This window comes from Pelodiscus sinensis, chromosome 21 (assembly GCF_049634645.1).
Source record: "Pelodiscus sinensis isolate JC-2024 chromosome 21, ASM4963464v1, whole genome shotgun sequence".
NCBI lineage: Eukaryota > Metazoa > Chordata > Testudines > Trionychidae > Pelodiscus > Pelodiscus sinensis.
In genome coordinates this window covers 10,359,162-10,365,220 of record NC_134731.1, presented here as the reverse complement: position 1 = coordinate 10,365,220, position 6,059 = coordinate 10,359,162, and positions in this window count along the sequence as shown.

The window sequence follows — 6,059 nt, the reverse complement described above, 5'->3', positions numbered from 1 at the left end:
TTCACTTGGGCTGTTAATTCAGCTCCACAACCACTGATTGTTCCATATTCTTCAAAGCACTGGAAGAGTGTCCCTGGGGAAATGTGACTTTCCAAAGTTCAAGCCATTCAAAGGCACGGTAAGAGAACGGGCTAGTTGAGAAGTTGTCATTAAAGAGAGGGAAGTCAAAGAGCTGGGAATACCTCAATCTCCCTTTTTTTTAAATAGTTTGATAGTCTACGAATAACTCGCTCACCAATTAGTGCTTATAAAGGCAACACACCGGGAATGCCTGTTCTTTTGTAGCAGTGACTTTTGTTCACACTTGCAGATGTCACGTTAGCGTGGTTTCCTTGCACAAGCTCTCAGATGTCTAGTCGATTAGGCTTTCAGAAAAGCTACAGCCACCCAGTATGCGGAGAGAGGCAGTGCCGGTTCCATTTCAAAGCAACTGTGTTCCTTTCCCCCCGGGTAAGGTTCCTCATTTTCAGGTGATGCATCCCCATATGCCCTGCAAGGTCTGTCTCTTCAGCTGGCTGCCAGTATGTTCAACAGGCTCACCCAGGGCAACAACGCCTAGGAAAAGAGGGTGGTTTGGGGGAGTTGAGACTGTTTCTTTTGATGAGGCTTGTTGGAACAAGTGAACGTGACGGTTTGTTCTTCAAAGCTGTAAAGACTGCAACTCTAGGGATATGTAAATGGTATGGACTATAAATGTACTCTGTGTGCACGTCATCTACTATAGATTTGTTTCTGTTCAAGAACTCCTCCTACACGGGAAGAGCCAGGACCATCAAATTCAGTATACAGTTTCCTCTTATCGTAATATAAAGCAAGGTCAGGATTTGGTTGGGCCAGGAAAATGGGATGTGCCTAGAATGGAACTGCTTCTCGTCAAACCATACAGAAGAGAGACAATCACCAGGCAGGTGAAAGGGACTAGCTAGGAGTTTGCATCCGGGACAGCCCCAGTCCTGAGCCTCTGACCCCCCAGACATCCTTTTGAGAGGGGGATGAAGCTTTCGCCAGGGGACATGCAACCCTCCCCTGTCTGTGACGCTTCTCACCTATCCCCAAGATGCTGCAGCGAGGGGGCTGGGGTTGTTGTCCTCTCTCTGGGGCAGCTGCACACTGAACCCCTCGTCCCCACCCCAGAGCATTGACTCAAATGGGGCCCAGACATTTTCATGTTATTTCCAAAAACCAAAAATGGAGTTAAGGGCCTGAGTGACGTGAAGTAAATCTTCTCGTGTGAACCGTAAAATTGTATATTAAACTTTTGTCTGAGCTGCATTCCAAACAAGAGAGCATCCGAGGGACTAAGGAGAGATGAGGGAGATCAGTCAGGGTGGGAGAAAAAGCCCCTGGAAAATTGTTTCCATATAATAAGGGTGAGGTTTTCAAAATCACTGTGTGAGCCTACATTTGTCTCAACTTCACCCGGCTAATCCTGAGTGCTTCTGAAAATCCATCCCTGCCTTTCCTTCTGGCTTAGGGCAGCCTGGTTTTAAATGTCTCAAGCAATTGTCTGTGCCTTGCTCCCTGGGGTGTAAGTGAGCTCACTAGCCACAGGTTCCTTGCCTGAGCACTAGCAGCAGTTCCACCTTTGCCTCATACCACCCTCCCCGACTTCTCTGAATGTTTTCCCCAGGCTGGCTCCTGGGAGATCCATCCATCAGTGCACGAGCTCAGGTCATTTAACTTTGCTGGGCCTCGGTTTCCCTGTCTATAAAATGAGGATGATGTTAAAGTGAGTGACGGCTGCAGCGGGTTAAGAAACGTGGATGCCCATTACAACAGCTGGATTGCAATGAATGGAATTTGAGCATTACAGTCCCTTCTGGGGCTTCAGAACCCACAGAAATACAACAGGCAGATGCAGAAGACAGGAGCCCAGTTGGAACCACGCTCCAGGGACACGTATCTCTGCAGGGTACCAGGGTTTTGTTCTCCGGCTGGTTACTCTGGCCTGTCTCCCTCACTGTCTTCCTGCTCCCATCCCTCCTTATCCTCATTCCCCTTCTCTGTGTTACTCCCTTGCTCATCTCCTCAATCCTCGCTCCTTCCTGAGGGAAGTGACATGGATAAGTCATCGAGTCTTTGTCCGCCTCTGAGTTCTTCCCTCCCCCTTTTGTGTGTTCTGCTTGTAAGGGACCAGGACTCTGCCCAGGACTTGGCATGGACACCAGGGAGCCTTGGGGTGCTGCTGTAATACCAATAGCGACAGGGCACTACAGGATCCTTGCGCCCCTCTCAGTGATGGATTTAGCACAAGCTAAGTAAGCTACAGCCTCAGGCCTCTGCTTGAGAGGCCTCTAAATACAAAAAAGATGATTTTAGTTGCATCCTCGCCTAGATGTTAAGTATCAGGTAACTGACGAATTGAATAGTCGATACATTTGTGCATTGACTATTTTATTAGTCCATAGGGCGCCTCCGCCTCTGAAATGTAGCAACAGCCTGAAGGCAAAAGCACCGAAGCTGGACACTCCCCCACTGACCCCTGGCTCCAGGCAGCATTTCAAAGCGGCAGTGCTGCACGGAGCCCGGAGTCAGCTGCAAGGAGCCTGACCACGGGCTCCCTGTGGCATTCAAAGCAACAGCGCCACACAGAGCAGCTGCCCCTGGGCTCCATGTGCCCCCCCCCCCCCCTTGCTGTCTCTCTCTCTCATCCCAAAGCACTGGACCTGTGGGAGACGCTTTGCTTCTTGCAGCTCCGCCACCTCGCGGCTGGAGGTGGTAACCAGCACACAACAGGCCACCAGTGAGAGGGGCATGGAAATTTGGACCAGGCTAGCAGCATAAACCCTTAATGGAGGAGTTCTCAAGCTTTTGGGCCCACGACCCACCCCACTCAACACAAACTTTTCCTTCAGCCACCAGCGGGAGGGAGGTTCAGTGCGGGAGCAGGCTGGGGGCTTTGGGCGGGAGCTTGGGGGCGGGAGCGGGCTGGGGGCTCTGGGTGGGAGGTTGGGGGTGGGAGCGGGCTGGGGGCTCTGGGCGGGAGAGGGGGAGCAGCAACACAGGGACCCAGCCCACGAGGCCGGGAGCGCCAGCGCAGGCTCCCTGCTGCGGGGCGGGGGTAGCCCTGAGCCTGCTGGCCACTCGCAAGGTGGTGGCAGACCCCACGTAGAGAGGCTGCTTCTCAAGCCGCCGAGCTCAAGGAAGGCGAGTCGGGTCCCAGCTGAAAGATCCACACGTGGCAAAGCGCAGCCAGTTGGGGCGTATTTACCTTGGCAGGGTCAAGCGACCCTGGTGGAGCCCAGACTCCCCGAGCTTCCCAGCCCTGGCCCTGCCTCCGTTCACCTGCTGTCGGCGTGCGGCTGCCCTGCTCCAGCCGATAGTCTCAGGTTTCATTTCTCTCGCTGGTGGACTCAGTCCTGCTGAGCCTCATGGGATTTCCCTGCAGTCGCTTCATTTCCCTCCCATTAAACTCTGCTCTCCACTGCCACGCTGCCCCACCCCTGCCCTTCCCTGTTTCTTTCCGCCCACTTGGCCTCCGGGCATCAGAACAAGCTGGGAGTTGTCTGAAGGAAACTGCTTTCTTTGAAAGTCTGCAGCCAATTTCTTTTCTCAGGCAGAGAGGCTCAGTCGTAGGCTCTATGGTTTTTTCCTAAAAGCATAAGAATGGCCATAGTGGGTCAGACCAAAGGTCCTTCTAGCCCAGTATCCTCTCTTTCAACAGTGGCCAGCGCCAGGTGCCTCAGAGGGAGAGAACAGGCAATCATCAAATGATCCCTCCCCTGTCACCCATTTCCAGCCTGTGACAAACCACTTCCCATCCTACCTAATAAAGAATTAATGGACCTAACCTCCATGAATGTATCTAGTTCTTTTTTGCACCCTGTTAAAGTCCTGGTCTTCGCAGCATCCTCTGGCGAGGAGTTCCCCAGGTTGACTGTGCACTGCATGAAGAAAAACCTCCTTTTGTTTATTCATATCATTTGGTTCCCCTTAGTTCTTATGTTATGGGAACAAGTAAATAACTTTTCCTTATTCACTTTCTCCCTAACTGTCATGGTTTTATAACCTCTACCACAGTGGTTCACAGACTTTTCAGCATCCCGGTCCCTTTCTGATTTTTGAGAAACCCTCAGGCCCCCCCCTCCCCAAAAAAGTAGAAAAACTTGGGGTGCTACTGATGGGGGGGGTGGGCACGGTCATGGCACTCCCCCCCCCCCCCCCCCAGTTTGGGAACCTGTACTCTATCATATCGCCCTTAGTCTTCTCTTTTCTGAGCTGAAAAGTCCCAATTTTTTGAACCTCTCTTCATATGGCAGCAGTTCCAAGCCCCTAATCCTTTTTGTTGCCCTTTTCTGAACCTTTTCCCTCCTTTGTGCACAAGGTAGTGTAACCCACACACCTACTGGCTGTGGTTCACAGTCCCATGCAGTGGCACTTAGAAAGAAAGAACGAGTTTGCTCTACAGCCTTAGTGGAGAGCAGAGGCTCATGCACTAAGCTCCAGAGGTCTCAGGTGTGGCTCTACCTGTCAGACTTACAGTAGCAGCACATGTTGAAACATCGAAAGCAAGGCAGGAAAAGACACCCTGCCCAGACACACTAACTCATGGGTGGGCAATAATTTTTGGTGACGGGCCACTTCAAGATTTTGGAAAGTGGTCAAGGGCTGCGCTTTTCTGTGGAGGGGATACGGGGTGTAGGATGGAGGGTGGGTGCAGAAGGGTGCACGAGGTAAGGGACTGGGGTACAGGAGATGGTGTGAGGTCTGAGGGGTTGTGACCTGGGTTGGGGGGGCAGGTTGGGTGCAGGAGAGGATTCTGACCTGGGGGAGGGGGTGCAAGTCTGGGAGGGAGCTGTGACCTGGGAAAAGGGAGTGCAGACTTCAGAGGGTGTGGGTGGTGACTTGAGGCAGGGCCTGGGAGGGTGTTTGGGAGCAGGAGAGGATTCTGACCTGGGGGAGGGACGTAAGAGGGGGCACGGGGTCTGGGAGGGAGTTGTGACCTGGGGCAGGGGGGTGCAGAGGGTTTGGATGGAGGGAGTTGGGATGCGGGAGGAGCAGGGTGCCAGAGGCAGGCTCTGGCTGGGAGGCGCTTACGTAAGCCTGCAGCACCCCCAAGACAGGCTGGGCTCCCTGCCTGCTGCAGCCTGGCTTGAAACTGCAGGCTGCTCCCTCCACCTGGTGCTCAGCTCTGGGAGGGAAAGAGATTTTTTTCTGCTCCCAGCCTCCAGGCCAATCTCTCAGCTCCTATTGGCTGGTTGTATCCTGTCAATAGGAGCTGAGAGATTGCTGGGGTCAGTTCCTATTGGCTGGTTTTCTGGCCAATTGGAGCTGTGGATTGGGCTGGGGCTGGGAGATCACATGAAGCTTCCCCCTCCCTGCAGGGCAGAGACACATGGTCTGAGCTTTAAGCTATTTGCCTGTGGGTCCAGGGAGGAGGGTCTGCATGTCAGATCCAGTGGCTTGTGGGGCAGGATCTGGCCCCCGGGCCGTATTTTGCCCAGCCCTGCTGTAACTGGAGCCTTGTGTCTGTGCCCTGTAGGTTCAGGGGCGGGTGGCTGAGGAGGCTCCTGTTTCTCTGCCTTCCCAGATTCCCTGAAACCTGCCTGAATCCCACTAAGCATCCCACAGCGACCCCACGAGGTGGGGGAGGGGCAGCTCAGCTCAGTTCTGAGTAGTCCGTGCCTTGTTTTGCCTTGCAGGCCAGACACCCCTGTTCCAGGCGCTCAGCCCTGTGCTCATGAGAGGTAGCGGAGATTAACTTGCCAGGCTGCCCCTTAAACAGGTTGCCTCTCATTAGTGTGGCTCTTCCAACTTCCTGTGTTATTGGGGGAGGCCTTTGAGCACGTCACTGCCAACCCACGCCTCAAACAATCCAGGCGCAGTGTTGAGTCCAAACGCACCCCCTGCCTGCTATGCTATTTTATGCATACTGTATATCAGGAGCAGCCCTAGATTAGCTGCCAGCAACTGGCGCCCTAGGCGAACCATGCCATCAGCACCCCCACCTCCAAACCCCTCAATGATATTGCGCCACCCTTTGGTGCCCCATTTAACTTGGCACCCTAGGCAACTGCCTAGTTCACCTATACGGACAGCCTGCCCCTGAATATAGTATT